General features: G+C 43.4%; 1 protein-coding gene across 1 annotated transcript in view; it reads left to right on the plus strand.

Annotated features, from left to right (window-relative positions):
- SYCP2L (synaptonemal complex protein 2 like) overlaps positions 1 to 24,583 on the plus strand; it is a 250,185-nt gene that overhangs the window by 48,737 nt on the left and 176,865 nt on the right. The window lies entirely within an intron of this gene.

Here is a 24,583-nt window from a genome sequence, read left to right on the forward strand (position 1 = left end):
ACCGAGCCCTCAGGGTGCTACAGTTCCATTTATCTTCAGCCTAGGTGACGTATTGTGATACAGGGCCGTGATTTTGGCTATAAAAGGGTCCCCTAGAACCCTACCCCAAGCTTTTTAAGAGAATCATATATGGCGTGCCAGGAGACTCTATGGAATGGAGGGGTCCCCGAACTAGTGGAGGCAGGAAACGACCCTCAGCTAGAAACCGGAGGCTCTGACATTTTATGTGGCGCAGCCCCTCGCTACACCCACTAGGAAGGCACCACATAGGGTCAGGGAAACTGGCGCCAAGTTTACCAAGAGGAGGCCCGAGGCAGCCGGACAGAAGTGTTGGTAAGAAAGGCCAGACAAAGGACACACAAAGGGGGTCCTGTGAAGCGCTCCAAAGTTATCTGGGAGTTGTCTGAGCCCCTCACCTGGTGAGCACAGTACGACGTGGGCAGCCGTTACCTGCAGACGTGGTCTGGATAATAAGAACTGTGAGTAAAGGCCCTGAACTGCATCACTGACTCCGTGTCGTTACTGCTGCTGCCCTGCACCATCACCCCCATCCTCCGCATACACTGCCCTGAGGCTATACTCCTCCCGTGGGGAGTTATGCTACGCTCTGCTGCACCCACAACACCAGCCTCAGCGGTCTGCCCTGTAGCGGCGGTTCACTCTGACCGCAATCCACGGGTGGCGTAGTCGGACATTTAAACATCAAAACCACATAAATAGTTCCGCCACTGGTTTGACCACCCTGAGCCACGGAACCGGGTCGCCGCCACGAAGACTACAACCACCAGCATCCACCAAAAAGGGTCCGGCTCCGGGTGTCCCAAGGCCCAGGGGGTGCGTCAGAACATTTTCATCACCTTTCACAATCACCAATGGGACAAGGCAGGGATGTCCTCTGTCCCCTCTCTTATACATCCTAGTGACGGAGCACCTGCTCTCATCAATTCGCCATAACCCCAATATTAGGTGGATTGAGGTGGGAGGCACCGAGTACAAGTGCTCTCTATTTGCTGATGATGTCCTAGTATATATCACTCAATCACATATATCCATCCATGCTGTTATGGCTGAAATAGATCACTTTGTTACATGGTCAAATTTTAAAATCAATGCAGCGAAGTCTGAGGCCCTCGATGTCTCCCTCCCCAAATCCATATAGGATTCCATCCAGTCCAACTTTCCCTTTGCCTGGCCCTCACAGGGTATCAAATACTTAGGAATTCCTATTCATAGAGACCTCTCCCATCTATGTTATCTTAATTTTGGGCCCTTTATTGAACAACTCCATACAGACCACGGTTGGCAAGTTAAAACTGTAAGATTCACTACGTGAACCACTGGTGTTTTGTGGAAAAGCACATGTACATTGCGTTCCAAATTATTATGCAAAAAGTGTTTAGGAGTGATAAGGGAAGAATTTGTTTGTTTGTCAGTTAAACTCATTGATGGTGATGTGTGTCAGGGCTCTTTATATCACTGTAAGCAATTGCAGACACCTGTGCTAATTAGTTTGGCAGGTGTGTCCAATGAAAGGCAAGACTACTTAAGAAGTGTAGCGCTGGCGTCCCTGCCCTCTGCTAGGCAGGGACGCTGCTCCCCTCACCGCTCTGCTGTCAGCGCGCGCTCCGTCCCGGCGTCCTCTCCCCGCTCTGCTGTCAGCGCGCGCTCCGTCCCGGCGTCCTCCTCCTGCTCTGCTGTCAGCGCGCGCTCCGTCCCGGCGTCCTCCTCCTGCTCTGCTCTCAGCGCGCGCTCCTTCCCGGCCCCTGTGCTTAGGGCGCGCGCGCTCCCCTCCTCTTAAAGGGGCCGCGCGCGCCGCCCTAAAGAGTCCCCGGCCAATGGCCGGAGGACTTCATCATATATAAGGCACCTCCTCCAAAATGGAGGCGCCCGAGCAATGTTGTTTGCACCTGTGTCTCACCTGTGCTTCAGCCCTCAGGTCCCGTTGCCAGTTACCTGCCTGATTCCTGCCTGAATACTTGTTACCTGTCTGCCAGTCTGAGGTCCGACGGTCTGCCTTACTACTCCTGTCAGTCTGTCTAAGGACCAGCCTGCCCGCTCACCTGGGAGCGCATATCAGCTACCTGTCTGCTTGCCTGAGGTCCGACGGTCTGCCTTACTACTCCGGTCAGTCTGTCTATGGACCAGCTTGCCCGCTCACCTGGGAGCGCTTCTCCGTTACCTGCCTGCTTGCCAGTCCGGAGGCTCCGTTGTCACGTGCTGTGACCACCAGCTATCTCAGAGACTCTTGCCCGCTCTCCTGGGAGCGCATCTCCGTTACCTGCCTGCTTGCCAGCTCGGAGGTCCCGTTGTCACTTGCGGTGACCACCAGCTATTCCAGAGACTCTTGCCTGCTCACCTGGGAGCGCTTCTCCGTTACCTGCCTGCCTGCCAGCCCGGAGGTTCCGCCGACACGTGCCGTGACCACCTGCTATTCCAGAGACTCTCGCCTGCTCACCTGGGAGCACCCATCTACCATCTGCCTGCTAGCCTACCCGGAGGCTCTGCCATCACAGGTCGTACCTACCCCTTACCCAGAGACTGCCCTGATCACTTGCCGTATCTCCCTGTCCGTTCACCCAGAGACTGCCCTGATCACTTGCCGTATCTCCCTGTCCGTTCATCCAGAGACTGCCACCCGCTCCCTTACAAGGGCCGCCCCCTTGTATAGTAGCTCAGAGGTTCCGCCTCCCGGACCCGTTACAAGAAGGCTCTCTCACATTATTAAGCAGCCTACATTTTCTGCCAAAATGGGAAAGAAAAAGGATGTGTCGGCTGCTGAGAAGCAACAAATTGTGGAGTGTTTAGGTCAAGGCATGACTACAATCAACATTGTGCGATGATCAGGATGAAGTGTCTTGGCAATCAAGAAGTATGTAGCTGATTCACAGTACACACGTGTGCGTGCTGATAAGGGCAAATTGAGGACTCTTTCCTACAGGCAATTACGTCAGGTTAAAAGAGCAGGGGCAAAAAAGCCTTGTCATAGCAGCAGACAAGTTTTTGAAGCTGCTGGTGCCTCCAACGTCCCCCGAACAACAAGATGCAGGGTCCTTCAGAGGTTTGCAGCTGTGCATACGCCATCCTGTCGACCTCCTCTATCCACTTCACACAAGCAGAAACGGCTCCAGTGGGCCAAACATTACATGAAGACTGATTTCAAAACTGTTTTGTTCACGGATGAGTGCCGTGCAGCGCTCGATGGTCCAGATGGATGGAGTGGAGGATGGCTGGTTGATGGACACCCCACGCAAACACGGCTACAGCGCCAACAAGGAGGAGGTGGAGTAATGTTTTGGGCTGGAATCATGGGGAGAGAGATTGTCGGCCCCTTCAGGATTCCTGAAGGCGCTAAAGATGAACTCCATAATGTATGTGGATTTTCTCAAACAGCACTTCCTGCCATGGTTCAAGAAGAAGAACCGTGTATTTCACAGCAAGATCATTTTTCTGCATGATAATGCACCATCTCATGCTGCACATAAAACATCTGCATCTCTGGCTGATATGGGCATAAAAGGGGACAAACTTATGGTGTGACCCCCATGCTCCCCTGACCTCTACCCCATTCAGAACCTTTGGAGCATCATTAAAAGGAGTGTCTATGATGGCGGGAGGCAGTTCACATCTAAGCAACAGCTCTGGGAGGGTATTCTGTCCTCATGCAAAACAATTGAAGCAGAAACCATCCAAAACCTGACAAATTCAATGGACGAGAGAGTTCAGAAGCTCCTTTCGAACAAGGGGTCCTATGTGAAAATGTAACATCACCTAGAATAAAGTTTTGAGTTGAAAACTGTTTGATTTCAGTTTCTAACAACCTGCTAATGCTTATAATTTCAAAAATGACCATTTTTTTGGTCTTTATTAAAATGAAAAGGTTGATCGAAAAGTTTGGGGGATCTAAGAGTGTGGCAACCCAGTAGTCATGATTACTTCGAATTCTGACAATATAAGGGTCATGCTGCAGGTAGTGCAGCAAGAAGGCACTTATGTGTCTTGCGCATCTCGGAGCCCCAAAATTATTTTCCGGGCTAGATGCAGCTAAAAATTATTTTTAATTTTAAATCTGGTGAAGCTTTAGTATAGATGGCCTAATAGGATCAGTGCTGCACACTGCTACAAAGCCCAAATTATTTTCCAGCCAAGATACAGATAAACATGATTAGTAATTTGAAAGCTTAAAACTGTTGGTAGGGTGATTTTAACCAATCATCAAGCTTTTACTCTCCCCAGGATGACACAGGGGTAGAAAAGTCGTTTCGGATCCATGATTTGTTCATCTTTATGAACGTGAGTCTGTCTACATTATCAGTGGAGAGCCGTGTGCGCTTATCTGTCAGCACACCACCAGCAGCGCTGAACACACGTTCAGACAGAACGCTGGCTGCGGGGCATGACAAGATCTCCAAGGCGTAAGTGGCTAGCTCCGGTCATTTATCCAGATTGGAAGCCCAAAAAGAGCAAGGGTCCAGTGACACAGTCGTGGCTTCAATGTTTACTTGGAGATACTCCTGTACCATCGTCTCTAGGCGTTGACTGTGTCAGACTTCTTGTCTCCTGTGGCCTTGCAAAGGATGGGCTAAAAAAGTGGTGAAATGATTGCGCAAAATTGATGTTACCAGCAGATACTGTGGTTCTGTTACGGTTTGAGTGCTGAACACTTGACGGTCCCACGGTTGGCAAGTTGGAACGGAGATTCACTACGTGCACCACTGGTATTTTGTGGAAAAGCACATGTAAGATTCTGCAACAGTCTCTGCTGATACTCCTGCATGCGTGCATCCCTTTCTATGGCAGGAATAATTTCTGCAAATTTACTTTTGTACCGGGGATCTAACAGTGTGGCAATCCAGTAGTCAGGATTATTTCTAATTCTCACAATTCGAGGGTCATGTTGCAGGTAGTGCAGCAAGAAGGCACTCATGTGTGTTGCGCATCCAGGAGCACCAAGTCCCTGTTGTGTTGGTGGCGAGGTAACAATCATGCTTCCTTCCTCTGTCCTCTCCCCCCAACCTCGCACAACAGAAATGTGATCAAGGTCTCCCTCATCTGATGAGTCTTCCATCAGTTCGTCCTCCACTTCTTCCTGGGCTCCTGCACCTTCCTCACTAGTTTGGCTGCTACCATGCGCCCTGGTAAAATCATCTCCCCCACCCTCACATGCCTGCCGCCTTGGTGCTGCCGACCGTCTGGACCTTGCAGATGTTAGCCCTTCCGCATACAACTCCTCCTCCTCTACTTCCTCCACCTCCTCTTGTGCCACCACCTGACTCCGAATTCTGTTTAACATGTGCTCCAGCATGTAAATCACCGGAATAGTCATGCTGATAATGGCATCGTCAGCACTAAACATCTTCGTCGCCATTTCAAAACTGTGCAGAAGGGTGCATAGGTCCCTGATCTGAGACCACTCCTCCAGCGTGATTTGCCCCACCTCTGGATCTCGTTGGTCCAGGCTATACGTCAGAACGTATTGCACCAGGGCTTGTCGGTGCTGCCACAGTCGCTGCAACATGTGCAGAGTTGAATTCCACCGGGTAGGCACATCGCATTTTAGCCGGTGAAGTGGCAGGCCCAACGACTTCTGTAGAGATGTAAGTCGCTGAGCTGCGGGATGCGAACGGCGGAAGTGAGCACACAGCGACCGTGCCCTCTGCAGAAGGCCATCTATTCTGGGATAGTGGGCTAAAAATTGCTGGACAACCAGGTTCAACACGTGAGCCATACAAGGCACGTGTGTGACATTGCCCCGGCGAAGGGCCGCACCCAGGTTTGCAGCATTGTCGCACACGGCCTTCCCTGGTTTCAGGTCCAGTGGAGACAACCATTCATGAAATTGGTTCTCCAGAGCTGACCACAACTCCTCAGCGGTGTGACTCACATTTCCCAGACATTTCACAGTAAAAACCGCCTGATGACGTTGAGCCCTACTGCCAGCATAGTAAGGAGCTGTGCAGGATCCCTTCTGCGCAGTTAGAAAGCTTGTGGCATGACCAGACAGGCTTTGGGTGCAGGTGGAAGACCGAGAGGAGGTTGAGGAGGCAGAAGCAGTGGAGGAAAAATGACATAAAGAGGATTGACACACAACTCGTGGGGACGGCAAGACTTGGACAGCAGCCCCTTGTCCTGCTGTCACCATAGTTACCCAGTGCCCAGTCAGCGACATGTAACGCCCCTGTCCATGCCTACTCGTCCAAGTGTCTGTGGTGAAATGCACCCTGTCACACACAGAGTTTCTCAAAGAAGCGGTGATGTTGTGTGCGACATGCTGGTGGAGCGCAGGCACACCTTTCTTTGAGAAGTAGTGCCGACTGGGCATCTGGTACTGGGGCACTGCGACGGACATAAGGTCTCGAAAATCCTCTGTGTCCACCAGGCGGAAAGGCAGCATTTCTGTAGCCAAGAGCTTGCAGATGGTGAAATTCAACCTCTTAGCTTTCTCATGGCTAGGAGGAAATGGTCTTTTACTTGTCCACATCTGAGGGACCGAGGGCTGGCTATTGTGCTTAGACGGGGTTGATAAGGGTGTCCCCGGCAAACTGCCGGTCTGTGAGGAAGATGCAGGCGGACATGTTAGGTTGCCTTGATCCAAAGGTGGTGCTATCTATGTCGGACAGCGCTCAACACCAGCTGGTGTTACCACCTCCAAAGAAAATGATGACCTGCCAATCACGCTGGCTGTTGCGGGTAAAGAGGTGGCAGGTCTGCGCCCCAAAACAGGAGTGACTGCTGTCCCCCCAGTCACAGAGGATGAAGAGGCCGCGGATGCACAAGATATGGCAGACGGTGGTTGGCCCGGCCGGCTAGGCCGCATTGTAGCACACTGAGCTTCCCACTGCAACTTATGCTTCATGTCCATGTGCCGGTTCATGCATGAAGTACTCAAACTATGTATTTTTTGGCCTCTACTTAGCTTTTGCTGACAAATGTTACAGATAACACGAGTTGGGTCATCTTTATCGATCTGAAAAAATGCCCAGGCTATGCAAGGCTTAGCACCCATGCGACCTGAAGAGCCACCACGACTTGTGGTGAGAGGCAGAGTTGTGTTTGAGGATGCAGTTGTTGACGTGCTTCCAGTACTACGTCTCTGTCCAGGAAGGCGCAACCTGACCTCGTCGTCACTAGCATCTTCCTCCACCTCCTCTGCTGACCTCATCTCTTGGCTGACTGTGGGTTGACAGTAAGTGGGATCTCCAACCTCATCATCATCACCCTGTGCGTTATCACACCCGTCGTCCTCAGAGCCAACCTGTTCCTGCCCTGACAAAAAACTAAAGTTGTCGCTCCAATCAGGTATTTGAGTCTCATCATAGTCTTCCTCATTGTCTCCACCAACAGGAGTTACAGTTTGGGAATGAGGGTCTACATTATGGTCAGAACCTTCTGCGTCTGGTCCTGGATCCGACTCCTAAAGATTCTGGGCATCAGTGCAGATCATTTCCTCGTCTGGATTCACAGAAGCGCTGGAGTCGACCTCTGATTCCCAGGCTATAGTATGAGTAAACCGCTCTGCAGACTCAACCATCTGTTCTACCTCATACTCAGACGGGCAGCTGGAGATTTGGGAGCTGTGAGGAAGCAAGTGCGATTTGGGTGACACCTTTGAGGACTGGAGTATTTGTGATGTTGAAGTTGATGTGGAGGAGAGCCCACTTAAAAGAGCACTTGATATCCGTTGAAGCACCTGCTGTTTTTGTGCCTCATCTGGAATTTGTAGCGATTGGCGTGGCCGTAAGAAAGGGATCTTATCACATTGTCCGCTAAAAGAAGTAGACATTTTAGTTTGGCTGGAAGATGGTCTTTCTTCTGCAGATGTTACTGTTGCTTTAACACCTACCCCACGGACACAACCTTCTTTCCCCTTTCCACCAGCAGCAGGCCTTTTTCCACTCATTTTGGTGGTTAACTAATTCACAACTCTGGAGTTGTTTGCACAAAAAAACAATGGATGGGAACCGAGCAGAGCTGAGTGGCCAAACTGTGGTATTAGGCCAAAACTATTGGCTGGGTTAGATGCAGAAAAAAATTTTATATTCAATTTGCAACCTGATGGAGGTCTGTATAGATGGATTAATAGAACAAGTCCCACACACAGCTAGAAGCCCAATATTTTTTCAGAGGTAGATGCAGAAAAAAATATATTCAGTTTGCAACCTGATGGAGGTCTGTATAGATGGATTAATAGAACAAGTCCCACACACAGCTAGAAGCCCAATATTTTTTCAGAGGTAGATGCAGAAAAAAATTATATTCAATTTGCAACCTGATGGAGGTCAGTATAGATGGACTAATAGAATGATGCTATGCCCAAAAGATTTTACTTCACTAGGTGCAGTAAAAAAATTGGTATTCTGTGGTATATCTTGCAACACAGGCTACTCCACTGACTAACACACTCTACAATAGTCCAAAAAGTGTTAGCTTTGCTAGATTCAGCCAAATGCTGTGAAAAAAACTTGCACAGCACTGGCACAGACCTGCCTGGCAAAAACTGATAGGTACTGCAATTACAATTAATCTTTACTCCCACAATCTATCTATTTAAGAGCACAGACCTGCCTGATAAAAGTCGTAGGAAATGCTGTAACCTAGTCCTTAAAAGGACTGCAATCACAACTATTCCCTACTCCCAAGCTATCTGTACATTTGTGCGAAAATTGGCTTGAAATTAACAAGGTATAGCATACACAGCAACAGTGGTGCCGTCTAACACGCAGCTGCAGCAGTGAGAAAATGGTGGCGACGGGGAAAATGGCTTGGTCTTATAGGGCAAGGACATGTGACATACACTGCCAATCACACATGCCCTTGCTTGTGTGAAAAAAAGCACTTCGCTCCGTGTGTGCGCTGCTGATAGGCTGACAGATTGCACCTCCCCACTGCAAATGCGGGAAAGAGAAAAAAAAATGGAGATCTTCATTGTTCCTGCAGAGCTCCATCCCCTGCCCCTCCCCCCACCCCGCTGTACACTCAAACTGCGTATTAACATTAATTTTCATCATTACTGAGAAAAAATCCAGTTATGATTTTGGTGCACGAACAGTTATCGAACATAACCTCGAACAGCCGAATTTTTCTCAAATTGTTCGTGTTCGCCGAACGGCTCTAACACCGCCCAAAACAGCTCGAATTTGAGATTGGCGAACAGTTCGAGTAGAACAACGCTCATCTCTACTAAATACCCTTTATTATTTATCATTATTTTTAAGCACTTTGCGATTTATCCATTTACCTTTTGGGTATTTGTTTTTGCTTTTTTTTTTTCTGTCTAATGGCCATATGTGAACATGCATTTACATTTTTCATGCACACCAATTTACGTTTCAGTTCAGACTCCCAGGTTTTTTCTACCAAGAGTTAATAGTCTCCTTTTGTTAAGGAATTGAAGGTCAGGTCCCAACAAAATGTCCCTTTTTCCCACAAAAAAAACATACGCTTTTTTTCTTGCGACTCTCTGGTTGAAATGTATTATGCAGAGGCACCCCCTAACTGCATGGGTTCCTCCACCTCCCCCAGTACTGGTTGACCCCCTGGACCGCTCCCCCGACAGAGGTACACAACCCCGACAAGAAGGCCCTGGAGAACGTAGTCTCACTGGTTTATCCCGAAGGCGTCTCTCAAGACGTATGGCCAACGACATGGCAGCCTCCAAGGACTGTGGGGTTTCATATACTGCCAAGGCATCTTTCAACCTTTTCAGTTAGACCCTCACAAAATTGACTTCTAAGGGCTGAGTCATTCCATTTGGAATCTGTTGCCCATCTACGGAATTCAGAACTGTACGTCTCCACTGCCCGATTCCCCGGCTGAAGGCAATGTAACCTAGACTCAGCCAAGGCGACTCGGTCAGGGTCATCATAGATGAGGGCCAGAGCCCCAAGAAACCTCTCTACAGACTGGAGACAAATCGAGGGGCTGAAGAATGGTAAAATAATAAGTGTCTGTAATCAACAATGAAGCCTGGTGGAGGTTCATTGCAATTTTGGGGCTGCATTTCAGCAAATGGAGATGGGATTTGGGCAGGATTACTGGTGTCTTCAATGCTGAGAAGTACAGGCAGATGTTGATCCATCTTGCAATGCTATGGTCTGGCTACAAACTTATTATGCAGCAAGAAAATGACCAGAAACGTATAGCTAATGTCATTTAAGAGCTATCTTCAGCTTAAAGAAGAAAGAGGTGTCCTGGAAGTGATGATATGGTAACCAAAGAGGCTTGATAGCAATAGCATTGTTTCTTTCTGGGAATTCATGAAGAGGCAGAAGGATGTACAAAAGCCTGCATCCACAGAAGATCTGAGGTTAGTTCTCAAAGATGTTTGGATCCAACCTCTCTGCTGAGTTCCTTCAAAAATCGTGTGCAAAAATTGTGTGTGTGTGTGATGTCGGTCTATTTCTTATTTTGCTTCTGTATTTGTGTATTACATACAGTATATGCTTTTGCCATGTAGAAAAGCGTTTGGCCACTAACATTAATCTCTTGATGTGGAGAGGCACGTCATCTGCTGCCCAGCAAGTATTGTGCACGCGGTCTGTAAATTAAGACTGGACACGTGCATGATACTTGCTAGTTGTCTGGTTGTCCTCCTTTGACTGAGCATTATGCCACTCAGCAGCTGCCAAGGCTTAGAGGGAAAATTGCTTATTAAAATATGGATATTCTTTAAAAGAGAAAAAAAAAGCTTTGCACCTGTGCCTACTGTGCAGCAAGCTAGATCTGGTACCCTAGTTTTTTCCTGCAGTAATGTCCAGAAAAACTCCTTAACTATCCAGTGATTTCCTTTGCAAACTAAGGCAACTGATTTCTGCTCTAAAATACTACGTTTAAAAAAAAAAAAATCTTAAACACATGTGATTTTATGTATTCTATTCCCTTTTTACGCATGAGAAAAAGCATTGATTTTGCTCAGGGTTTTGTTTTGTTTTTTTGTCCATGTATTCATTTTTTACTATAGGCGTGGCCAGTATACTGCTACAAAAAAATAATGGCATAGTCTAGTATCTATTTATGAACATGTATCCTATATCTGCCAACCCTAGATGTCAGTGTGGTGATTTTTTTTTATTGGTTTGCTGAAGGATTGTTACTTAAGGTGTAGAGAAGACTAAGTGCAACACGAAGGGAAGGGGAAAAGGGGGCCCAGACTCTAGGGAAAGGGGGGAGTGGAGACCTCCTAGACTGATTTAATATCACCCTGACTCCACTAACGTCCCTATATTAGCTCTTCACCAATCGCCACACGTGAACCCCACACTGTCTTTTCCTGGCGTTTGGCCCTGGCTAGGGAAGGGAGGGGGATGATCGTTAGTCGATCCCCACTGACCACTACAGACAACAAGGGGGAACAAGCAAAGGAAGATAGCTTAGCTTTAGTCAATTTCAGAGAGATGAACACCTGTCCTCAAAGCTCCAGAGAGGAAGAAGTAATTCACTTGCTCTGAGCCTTCACAAGGGGTAATGTGAGTATCGCCAGCATCTCCCTCAAGCAGACAGCAGGTATTTATACACCCAGGCCACCAGGGTGTTAATTAGCCAGAGGAAGGTAGCTGCTGGGTCCTAGAGAGACTGCTCTAAGAAGGTGTCTGTAATGCCAAACATAGAGATCTCCTGCAACCAACTGCAGGGCGACTGTCTTTCACTTCTCACACACCTGTGACAAGGATACTCTGGATGCTGGTTTGCTTATGTTGCTGACGTTATGCCATTTCTACCATGGCAGCATAGTTTGCTCTTGTCCACCTTTTTTGGTGCTGCTCATTTACCATATTCATTAACAGCTTGCCCCATATCCTTGAAAAAACATTTGTAGCTGTTAAAAGTTCATAGCTAGAAAACTGCCTGTATTTAGAATGGGACCTGTCTGATGTGAATTCTTAATTTCTCAGCTCCTTTCAGCTGATTACTATGGGTGGCATTTTCAAAGGTTTATTACTTTAAATCTAGGACAAGAAACCATAGCAATGGTGAAGGCGGTGATTGAATGACTCCATATAAGATTAGGCTCGCTCCTCCGTTGGAGGCTCCATGACCGGTTGAATAATACAGCATGTAGTGCTATTTTTCTTGATACGATGATTGACACTCTAATGGCACCAGAAGAACACATATTACAAATCTGTCCTTGCTCCAGGATATGAGTTTTCAGCAGTAGTATGAACCCAGCCTAACCTATAGAGTGACTTTATATGCTCTGATGAACAGATTTGGGCTATAAGAGCATACAGTGCCCGACTCAAACCTTTTCGTCATTTAATAACTGAGCCGAATTAAAAAAGCAATATTTTACTTCAGTGAATAAAAGTAAATCTATCTTTAATCATTTTGACTCAAGTCCTCATTAAATCTCATGCTACAATAGATATATTCTTACTTCTGGGACTTTGAAGTCCGCTGGTTACGTACATTTGATGTATAGTGTATATACAGTTAAAACCATAATAAAAAAAAATATATAGATATATAGACACACATGCATGTTTTTCTCAATATCACACACTTTCCCGTTTTAGGTCAATTAGGGTTACCATCATTTTTAATATTTTCCGAATGCCAGAATAATGAGAGAATGTTTTAACCCCTTTACCCCCAAAGGTGGTTTGCAATTTAATGATAAGGCCAATTTTTACAATTATGACCACTGTCACTTTGAGATAACTCTGGAATGCTTCAAAGGATCCCACTGATCTGATTCTGAGACTGTTTTTTCGTGACATATTGTACTTCATGATAGTAATTGAAATTTCTTCGATGTGACTTGCGTTAGTTTGTGAAAAAAATCTGAAATTTGGCGAAAATTTAGAAAATTTTGCAATTTTCAAACTTTGAATTTTCATGCCCTTAAAGAAGTTGGCCACAACTTTTTATTATGCAGCCAATGTATCCCCCCAAGGCCCATAAGTGTCTTTGTAATTACCTTCTGTTGCAGGTTCTGCCTGTGAGCGGCGCTATTGCCGTCCGCTCACAGGCATCGCGTGACCCCCACGCTGACGTCACAACAAGTAAGACGTGAATCAGTGCTGGGGTTCCTGAGGTGGCTGCTGGGTTGTGGGCGGGTTTTCCCCGCACGTCACACCCAGCATCCACCACGCGCTTTCCCGATGAATGAGGAGAGGGAGAGCGCACGGTGGATGCTGGGTGTGGCGTGCTGGGTAACTCCGCCCACAACCCAGCATCCATCAGTGGAACGCAGAAGAGGGACTGCAGCCTGGACTTGTCGTGACGTCAGCGGATGTCAGAGCAGGCTGCAGTCAGGGTCACGTGATGCCTGTGAGGGGCCAGCGATAGCGCCGCACATAGTCAGTAACTGCAACAGAAGGTATTTACAAAAAACACTTATGGGCCCCGGGGGGGATACATTGGGGATGGGATAATATGTAGTGGACAACCCCTTTAAATCAGAGAGAGATGTCATACAAAATAGTTAATAATTAACATTTCCCACATGTCTACTTGACATCTGCACAATTTTCGAACCTCAATTTTTTTTTCCGGTTAAGAAGTTATAAGGGTTAAAAGTTGACCAGTGATTTCTCATTTTTCTAACAAAATTTACCAAACCATTTTTTTAGGGACCACATCACTTTTGAAGTGACTTTGAGGGGCCTTTCTGACAGAAAATGCCCACAAGTGACACCATTCTAAAAATTGCACCCCTCAAAGTGCTCAAAACCACATTCAAGAAGTTTATTAACCCTTCAGGTGCTTTGCAAGAATTTTTGGAATGTGGAAGAAAACAATGAACATTTAACTTTTTTAAAAATGTTACGTAAGACCCGAATTTTTTTATTTTTGCAAGGGTAACCGGAAAAATTTGTTCAATTTCTCCTGAGTAAGCAGATGCCCCATATGTGGGGGGAAACCACTGTTTGGGCGCACAGCAGGGTCCAGAAGGGAAGGAGAGTCATTTAACTTTTTTAATGTAAAATTTTCTTGAATTATTAGTGGACGCCACGTCACGTTTGGGGAGCCCTTGATGAGCCTAAACAGTAGAAACCGCCCATAACTGACCCCAATTTGGAAACCAGACCCCTCAATGAACTTCTCTAGATGTGTGGTGAGCACCCTGAACCACCAGGTGCTTCACAGAAGTTTATAACGTAGAGCCGTGAAAATAAAAAAAATCAAACTTTTTCCACAAAAATGATCTTTCAGCCCCAAATTTTTTATTTTCACAAGGGTAAGAGGAGAAAATGGACTCCAAAAACTGTTATGCCATTTCTCTGGAGTACGTCGATACCCCATATGTGGGGAAAATACGCTGTTGTTTGGGCGCACGGCAAGGTTCAGAAGGGAAGGAGCACTGTGTGACTTTTTGAACACAAAATTGGCTGGAATCGAGAGTGGACGCCGTGTCGCGTTTGGAGAGCCACTGATGCACCTAAACAGTGGAAACCCCCCACAAGTGATCCCATTTTGAAAACTAGGGATATAGAGAACATTTTGAACCCAGAGGTACGACCCAGAATTTAATAACATTAGGTCATCATATTGAATAAGTTGTCATTAGTCTTGAGCGCAAGTCCTCGCTGCTTGGATTTGCTTCGGGTATGAAACAAGTATCGCAGGTGCTTGAGTGATATGCTCGAATCCCAGCCCCGCATGTTTCATGGTTGTTAGACACCCAAAAAAAACCATGCGGATATCACACGTGCATGGCAGGCAATCCCCGCATGTTTTTTTTTTGGCTGTATAACAGCCGCGAAACATATGGGGCAGAGACTCGAGCATGTCACTCAAGCACCCGCGATACTCTGTGCAAACCCGAGCACCCGATGCAAACTCAAGTAGTGAGCACTTACGCTCAACACTAGTTGCCATGTCGTCATCATTTTTTTTTTTTATTTACTTTTGAAAAAATCCCAACCCCAACACAATCCTAATACAACCCTAACCCTATTGTTTATTTTTTATGCCGTTCCTCGTGCGATATAAGGTATTAGACGACTATATTCTTTGGGTCGGTGCGATTACAGCAATACCAGATTCATGTCTGGTGTTTATGATGCCTTTTTTTTTTTTTTTGCAATCATTTTTCCATATTTCGGCCGACAGTCATGTAAGGACTTGTTTTTTGCGGGACAAATTGACGTTTTTATTGGTACTATTTTCGGGCAAATTACATTTTTGATCGCTTTCTATTCTGATTTTTGGGAGGCAGAATAAACAAAAACCAACAATTCAAGAATTTTTTTTTTATGACTTTCTGCGTGTGGTAAAATTTGATAAGACCGCTTTATTCTTCGGGTCAGTATGTTTACATTGATACATTTATATTGTTTTTTGTGTGTTGCCACTTTTACACAATAAAAACTATTTTACAGAAAAACAAATTTTTTTTCATCGCTTTATTCTGAGAGCTATAACTTTTTTTTTTTTTTTTTGGCTGATGGAGCTGTATGGTGGCTTATTTTTTGCGGGACAAGATGACATTGTCAGCGGTACCATTTTTATTTAACTTCGTCTTTTTTATCGGATTTTATTCCATTTTTTGTTTGGTATGATGACAAAGCATCGTTTTTTGGTTCGTTATTTATAAAAAATGTTTTACTGTGTTCACTAAAGGGGTTAACTAGTCTGACAGTTTTATAGGTCAGGTTGTTCCGGACGCAGCGATACCAAAAATGTGTATTTCTTATTTATTTTTTTCATATTTATTGGTACAGTATGTTTATTTTTTTTAATTTGCATATTTTTACTATTTTTTTTCCCACTTTCTGACACTTTCTTTCACTTTTTATACTTTGTTCCACTATGGAACTTTCATTTTTTTGCAGGCTGATCTCTTGCATAGCATAGAGATGCAGCATCATCCTTGTGCTATGCAGGCTGTCAGCTCTGCACTGGCACAAGTTAGATCATACACTGCGCACGATTCAATTTCCTGATGCCTTGTGACCCTGATGTCATCATGACCATGGCAACGATCGGGACCCCACACTCTTACCTCTGCCTGCTCCTGCAATGCTGTGATCGACTTCGATCACAGCATTTCGGGTGTTAATGTGCCGGAAGCGGTGCGGGACCACTCCTGGCACATAGTACTGGGTCTCAGCTGTCTAAATCAGCTGACACCCAACAGCGATCGCGCCTGCCCAGCTTCTGTGCAAGGTGCAAGAATACGTACCTGGTCAAGAAGTCCCAGGGCGCAGGTACGTATTATGTTCCACGTCAAAATGGGGTTAAAGGCATAGTAATCTTAGTGCATGTAAACTTTTGACTTTGCAGTAAGTAATAAAATGCCTTAAAACCTTCTCTGTCTCTGTCTCTCTGTCTCTCTGTCTCTCTGTCTCTCTGTCTCTCTGTCTCTCTGTCTCTCTGTCTCTCTGTCTCTCTGTCTCTCTGTCTCTCTGTCTCTCTGTCTCTCTGTCTCTCTGTCTCTCTGTCTCTCTGTCTCTCTGTCTCTCTGTCTCTGTCTCTCTGTCTCTCTGTCTCTCTGTCTCTCTGTCTCTCTGTCTCTCTGTCTCTCTGTCTCTCTGTCTCTCTGTCTCTCTGTCTCTCTGTCTCTGTGTCTCTCTGTGTCTCTGTGTCTCTCTGTGTCTCTGTGTCTCTCTGTGTCTCTCTGCCTCTCTGCCTCTGTGTGTCTCTGTGTGTCTCTGTGTGTCTCTGTGTGTCTCTGTGTGTCTCTGTGTGTCTCTGTGTGTCTCTCTGTGTGTCTCTCTCTCTCTGTGTCTCTCTCTCGTTATTCTGGTATTTGGCAAACATTAAACATTATGGTAATCATAATTGACCTAAAATGGGAAAGGTTTATTCTGATTTCATGACAGATATTGAGAAAAACATGCATATGTGTCCCTTTATATAGTGTATGTAAACTTCTGGCTTCCTTTCCAATAATTTTTTTAACATTTTATCAACAATTTATAAAAGGAGGGGGAGAGGTGGGATAAAGGGGAAGGAAAATTATGAAGAAAAAGAGAGGAAAGAATGGAAAGGTGAAAGGAGTGAGGGAAAAGAGAGCTCAAAATTAAAATCAGATGGTACATCTTAGAATGTATTAGAACAACAAATAATAAATATATGCAAGTATGAAACTGTACAATAGCCCAATCAGTCTCAATAGAGGACCCACAAATATAGGATGACTTAGTGAAAAGTAGAATTGGATAGTATCAGGAATGTTCTTTGGGCCAATGTGCCCATTTTCTTACGTATTTATTAAGATTATTATTTGAAATTGCAAATTTGTGTTCATATAATTTGTGTTGGGTTAATTTTCCTATGATGTCTGAGAATTTAGGTATGTCTGTTTTTTTCCAAAAGGAAGCAATAGCGTTTTTAACCACTAGAGTGATGTGAATTATGATTGATCTAATGGGGGGGAGGAGTACCTTCCAAGCCAATAGTAAGTAAGGCTAATTGAGGAGTGAGTAGAAAATTGTCTGTTAATTTTTTGATGAACTCTGAAGTTTTGGTCCATAAGGCCTGAATTTTGGGGCAACTCCTGAAGATATGCATTAGGTTACCATGAAGCCCACAATTCCTCCAGCATAGAGGAGAATGGTTTGGATTTATGTGAGAGAGTCTAGATGGGGTTAGGTACCATCTGGTAGTTAATTTAAAGTAAGACTCATGAAGGGTCATAAAAATGTTGGAGCTGTATGTATGTGTTAATGCCTTCTCCCAAATTTCTGCATAAAAAGTTGCTTTTAAGTTGGATTCCCATCTAGACATACTAGTGTTCTTAATTAGAATAGTCATTATTGAATCAATTGTAGATATACTTACAACTCCAAATTATTTTGTGGTTTGTATTACATAAGAGATTGGCCGTAGCTTCTGAAATAAGGTACTTGGAAAATACAAAGTTTTAAATATGATTTTTAAAAATAATATATGGTATAAAGTCCTTTTGTAGAGAGATTAATTTTTTTTTTTTTTAAATTGCAAATGGGTAGATGCTTTTACCATCAGAGATATCCTTTAATTTAATTAGGGCACACACTGACCAAGAGGAAGGAATTGGGAAGTTCTATAATGAGAATATAAAGGGAAGTGGGAGGCTTTTGAGAATGTTGAGTTTAATAGTACTATTTTTTGGTTTGGCTAATTTTTTCCAAGTGTATAAAGAAGCATTAAAAATGGCGTGGCTGGGGATAGTAGGATGTTTTTTGAATAAGTGATTAATTAGTAATTCGCGAGGGTGATTATTATTGTTTAGGTGCGTTTCAAGATCTAGCCAGGCTGGTATATTAACCTGGTTAAGCCAATGTGAACTTTGTTTTATTAAATTAGTAAGATAGTAGGCAGTTATGTTTGGGAGACCAAAACCATTATGTGATTTACTTCTGTAGAGAATTTTAGTGGCCACCCTGGCTTTTTTGTAATTCCAAATGAAAGAGTTGATAGTAGACTGTAAACTTGTTAAATAAGAAGTAGAAATTTTTAAAGGAAGGGTTCTGAAAATATAAAGAATTTTGGGGAGAATAAAATGTTTTACTGTGAGCAATTTTCCAAACCAGATGAGGTCTTTGTCTCTATAGGTAAGGCAATCTTTAGTTCTAGTTTTAGACAAAGAATCTAGGTTTGAGGAAAGTAAAGAATTTGTTTCTGGATATGGTTATGCCAAGATAAGTAAATTCTTTATTTGTCCAGCCAATTGTTGAGATGTTTTTGATTTTATTAATTAGTTCGTCGTTTAAATTAAAATGGAGGATTTTTGATTTTTCTTTGTTTATTATAAAGTAAGATACAAAAGAAAAGAGATTTATTAAATTCTATAAAAGAACTCCTAAAATTAACGGGTCTATGAGGGTCAATAAAATTAGTCTCTTTGCAGACGATTTATTAAAGTGACGGGAGGGGGTTTGTATACCTAAAATATTTTGGTTGTCTCTGATTTTTTGCTCCAGGGGTTCCATTGCTAGTATAAATAGTAGGGGGGAAACGGGGCAACCCTGTCTGGTACTATTGGTTATTGGGAAAGGGCTTGAAAGGTGAATATTAGTATAAATTTTTGCGCTAGGTTGGAGTATAAAGCCAAGATAGATGATAGGAATTTATCATTAAAGCCAAATTTCAATAAGGTAGAGTTTAAGAAGTCCCAATTTAATCTCTCAAAAGCTGTTTCAGCATCTAGGGTAATTATAATAGTTTGGGATTTTGATAAGTTGATTGATTTAATAATGTCAATAATTCTCCTGGTACCGTATGTGGGTTGTCTGACTTTTATGAAACCAATTTGATCGTTATTTATTAATTTTGGAAGGATACAATTTAGTCTGTTAGCCAGGATTTTTGAATAGATCCTAATGTCTGAATTAATTAGGGAAATGGGCCTATAGTTATTTACTTTATTTAAGTCTCCTTTTGGTTTGGGAATGAGGATAATTGTGGCCTCCAACATTTATTTTGGAAAGGAACCCTTTGATGAATCTAAATTATAAATTTGGGATAGGTGTGGGGATAGTTCATTAAAAGTTTTATAGTAATCATTAGTGAAACCATCCGGGCCCGGGGATTTAAAGGATTTTAGGTGTTTGATAACATCTTCAATTTCTAAGCTAGTAAATGGGACAGTTAATGATTCTAAATCTGGAGGACTAAGTTTAGGAAGGTTTAAAGAAGATAAAAATGATTCTATGCTTTCTTTGTCCGGTTTAGGAGAAGGGGATTGTATATTGATGTTGTATAAGTTTTTATAAAATTTGCCAAAAGAGTCAGCAATATCTTTGGGGTGTGATAGAATTATTTCTCAAGACGGAATTTCCCTATCGATTCTTTTGTGGAGTCTGTTGTTTTATTCGATTTTTCATAATTTTAGTTGGCTTATTTAGGGATGCATACATTTTATATTTGGATGAATTGATAACATTGTCATAGGATGAAAAAAATTATATTTTTAAATCCTGTCGCAATTTAAGTATTTCTGAATGGATTAAGGTAGGGGGGTGGGGAGGGAAATTACATTGTATGGATTCTTTTTCTTTTATGAGGTTTTGAATTCTGGAAATTTTAACTGTTGGATTTTTTTCATCTAGATGAAATTTGCATCATGATGCCTCTAACTGCTTTGTGGATCTATTGTTGGAGAATTATTTTCCTCAAGATAAAGTTTTATGACAGATTCAATGACTTTTTTATTTTTGGGGTTATTAATTAGGGAAGAGTTACATTTCCATAGGTAGCTATTTTTGATTGGTAGGCCCAGAATGACTTCAGCGACGACCGGAGCGTGGTCAGAAATGGATTTGTTTTTAATAGATATATTTTTAAATCTGGGAAGGGTAAAAATATCCTTTATGAATAAATCTATACGTGATGCGGAATTGTGTCCGAAAAGTGTGTGTATTCTTTTGAGGAGGTATTAATACTTCTAAATATGTCGAAAAATTAATTTTTGTATAGCCAATTGTTTAGAGTGGAAGAAAGGTGACTAGTTGGGGAAGATGAATTCATAAGACCGTCGGGGACAATGTTAGAGTCTCCAATTAGAAAGAGTTCCCCCTTTTTAACAGTTGAAACCTTTTTAATTAACTTGTTTAAGAAATTAAAGTGGTGTTTATTGGGGGCATATACATTGACAATAGTGCAAAGTTGGTTATTTAAATGACAAACCAAAATATGGAATCTACCTTGAGAATCACAATATTCTTCTACAAATTCAAAAGGGATGAAATTTTTGATTAATGTTGCCACTCCTGCCTCCTTTCTTGTATTTAAAGATTTAAATATGTAGGGGAAATTTTTATGAACAAATTTGGGGTGGGGTGGTTTTCTTTTGAGAATTTGATTTCCTGTAGGCAAATTAAGTCAGCATGTGATGATAAAGAAAAAGACTGGATGCAATCTTAGTAAATAACTGTAACAAGATATAAACCAAAATGAACAGTAAGATATCAAGTTGTTCAACACCATACAATAAAGTCCTCCAAAATGTAACCAACAAAAAATGGATACTGTTTCTTCTTGGGGGGAAAAGTTTGTGAAGGAGGTCCGTGAGTGGAAATCCATAGATATGAAGAGGAAATAGGATAAGATAATTTAATAAATATAGAATGTATAATATACCTATATTGTATCTTGGCTAAAATGAAGTAAATGTTATAAATATACAGATGTTGATTAATTAGGTTTTACAGGTTAACGTATAGCCGTGGAGGGAAGGGGAGGGAAGCTGTTTTGGTAGGAAGAATTTTTAATGAATGAAAGGTGAAATTTAATCCTTCAGGAGAGTATAGGGTAACGGTTTTACCTTTTATGATATACTAAAGGTTTTGTAGGCTCTGTAGGCTATTTCCAAATTTCTTAGGGTAGAAGTGACTACTCTGAAGGATCTACGGGTGTCCATTGTTTCTTTTGGTAAGTCAGCGAAAATTTTTAAATGTTTGTATGGTTCTGGAAATGTTTTCATTTCTTTAATAAAGTTCTGAATCCTCTCTTTTGTATCAAAAAAATGAATTAGAAGAATTGTGTCCCTGGGGAGTTCAGAAGAAATAGATGGTGGGCGGGGTAAACGGTGGATTCTATCAATTGTTAGTTCGGTATTCGTAAGAGATGGGATTATTTTTTGAAGAATGATTTAGTATCGTCTAATAGATTTGGGGTTATGCTCTCTGGGATACCTCGAATTTTTTAATTATTCCTCCGACTGCGGTTCTCCAAATCCGTGAGTTTGTTTTTTAATCTGCGAATTTCCATATTTGTATCTAGATTAGTATTTGAAAGTTTGTTGGTATTAGTTTGTACTGTTATTAGTCTCTTTTCATGGTCATCTAATTTTTTATTAAAGAGATTAAATGTTGTCTGAAATAGTTCAGCTTGCCTCACAAATCCTAGTTTCATGTTTTCGTTGATTTTATTGGCCAGGTCCATCAGGTAGCTTTCTGCGTTGCTTGTACCTGGTCTAGGGAGTTCTAACAAGCTATGAGAGGAGAGGTTTTTTGTTGGAAGATTGGGAAATATAATCTATTTTCTCCTTGTTTAAAGAAATGGTAGAGGAGTTGACTAAAAGTGGTTTTGTTAAACCGTCTTTTTTGACAGAATTGGAGTATGAAGGGGATGAAATTGGTTTGGTGGTTTCAATTAAGGAGTCATTATCTTTAAGGGGTGACCTGGATTTGATTGGACTAATAGAATTGGGGAAAACGTCAGGGGGATTGCGTAGGCAATGGTGGTGGGAGTGTTTCCCTTTCTGGGATTTGGATGAAATACTCATGAAGGAAATTGAAGTTTTGGGCTTAGCCCCGCCTTTATTCATTTTATAGAAAGAATTTGATGCCCCAAAAACACAACTCCGCGTTCCCAAAATTGTTAAAAAATAGAAAGAAGTGGAGATAAACTGAGTAATTGGAAATTATTGTATAATATAATATACTACTACATCAGAACCTTTAAATACAGGGGAGAGAACCTATTTGGACTCATGACTATCGCAATTTCTGAGGTGGAATCAATCTGAGTGATGTAGAAGCCAGATAGAAAAAATTAGACCGAGATTAAGTGTTTTAGCAGAACACCAATGAGAGATCAGATTGAGGCTGTGTGCCCACGATGCGTTTTTTAAGCGTTTCCGCAGCAGCAAAAACGCTGCAGAAATGCTTAAACGCATGGTAGAAGGCCTGCCATGTTCCCCAATGATAATCCGCATGTTCTGTGCACATGCTGCGGAGATTTCCGCTGCGGATTATCATTGCGGAAAAATACGCAGCATGTCAATTAATTTTGCGGACACGCAGTGTAATTGCCGCCATTGACTTGCATTGAAACGCATATTATCCGTGTCAGCGCATTTGCACACACGGATAATATGCGTTTCTATGTACAGATGGTACCCGGGTGTGGAGGAGAGGAGACTCTCCTCCGGACCCGGGTACCATAGAACCTGTGAAAAAAAGAATAAAATAAAAAATAAATATTATACTTACCTTCTGATGGCCCCCGGTCTCCTTGTCTTCACTTGCCGGCAACGCGCTGTGGACTGAAGGACCTGCGCTGACGTCATTTAGTCATGTGACGGCACGTCCTTCAGTGTAGTGTACAACGAGCTGCCGGCAAGCCAGGACGGAGCGAAGCAAGACTGCGGGGGCCATCGGAAGGTAAGTATAGATTTATTTTTTAACATTCTAACGGTCACACTATATAAATCCATGCCATTTGCATGGATTTATATAGTGTGACCAAGTTGTCAAGCACTTTCCAAGTGATGCTAAAATTGCTTGGAAAGCGCTTGACAACCAGCATGCGGAAATGCATGCGAAGAACGCTTCACTTCCACTTGTCCCTGGCAGGAAAAACGTACAATCTGCATGCTTTTTTTCTGCCGGGGAGATGCCGAAACGCTCAGTAAAAAATCCTGAGCATTTCTGCATCGTGAGCACGTAGCTGGAGTCTATAAATCTAACACCCAGAGATTAAGGCTCCAATTAACATAAAAAGAATCACAAATTTTATCGTTGAATGGGCAGCAGTATTCTCCTATGTGCAATTCGTTGTCAAGGTATAACGACCCTGGCAACGGGAGCACAAGTCCGCCTGACAACAACGGGTTGAATAGGATGAATGGAACTTATAGGTACAGCAACGCCGACCGACTACCGATATCCTAATCAATGCTGTCTTTATTGTGGCAGGAGACCACTGGTGACACAAAGTACTTGTGGATCCCCAAAAGGACGTGTTCAAAAGTTGTTAAAGATGCTTTCTCATGCGGCAGACCACTGTCTCGCCGTGACCATTATGTGTAATAACCACAAACTCCACAGGCTTCACAGCAGGTCAAGCGGCTGTAGATTATTCAAGCGCGGCCCGTTCACCAAACAATGACTATCTTGACGGCCGGAGCAAAAGCGTGCTTGGCAACGCTGTCCTCAACAGTTGCTACATGTAGATCCGCTGAAAAGCTGTAAAGTAAATCACCTGTATAGGAAGGTTGGCAGGAGGGGTCACACGCCTGCAATCAGTACCCTGTCAACAATATTAATAAATAAAATCATTTATTTTTAGCCCAAGTAGCCAGTAAATGACTTGAAATAGGCCTGAGATAGCACTGAGTAAGGTCAATGAGGTTAGGAGGATTATGAGCCTCCCACAACAGCTGTCACAAACGATCTGAAGAACAGCATCAAAACTCTTAGAGCTATTAAGCACAGCACGACCCTAGGAAAGTGGAGCACCTGAAGACATGGGCACACACGCTCCTTATAACATAACAGGGACAGACAGCAACAAAGGGAAGCCGTGCTGATTAGGGTCTTTTATGCTAATGCTCACCGTGCCCCTTCAGAAGTGACTCACACACTTCACAAGAACCACCGCCGGCCAAATAACTAGTTCTACGCAGGCGCGGCTTGTATCTAGGGCAATGGCGTCCCTAGTGACAGGAGCGCGAGCGCACCCGGCAATGCGGTCCTGGTGTGGGCAGAGATAGAGGGAGGGGATGGAGGATAGTGACCGAGACCCAGCACTTAAAACCGACGTCCTCTCCCTCTGTTAAAACAGTCACAGGCACCATGAACTCCGGCGCCGGCTTAAACGGCTGATCCTCTTCCTTGGAGATGGCGTCCTTGACAACAGATGTGAGCGCGCTTGACAACGCGTTCTTGAAGCGGGCAGCAGCTGAGAAAGGCAATGAAAGCCAGGGGCA

The sequence above is a fragment of the Phyllobates terribilis genome, unplaced genomic scaffold (assembly GCF_046119375.1).
Source record: "Phyllobates terribilis strain yellow unplaced genomic scaffold, ASM4611937v1 Scaffold_4__5_contigs__length_816908805, whole genome shotgun sequence".
Lineage (NCBI taxonomy): Eukaryota > Metazoa > Chordata > Amphibia > Anura > Dendrobatidae > Phyllobates > Phyllobates terribilis.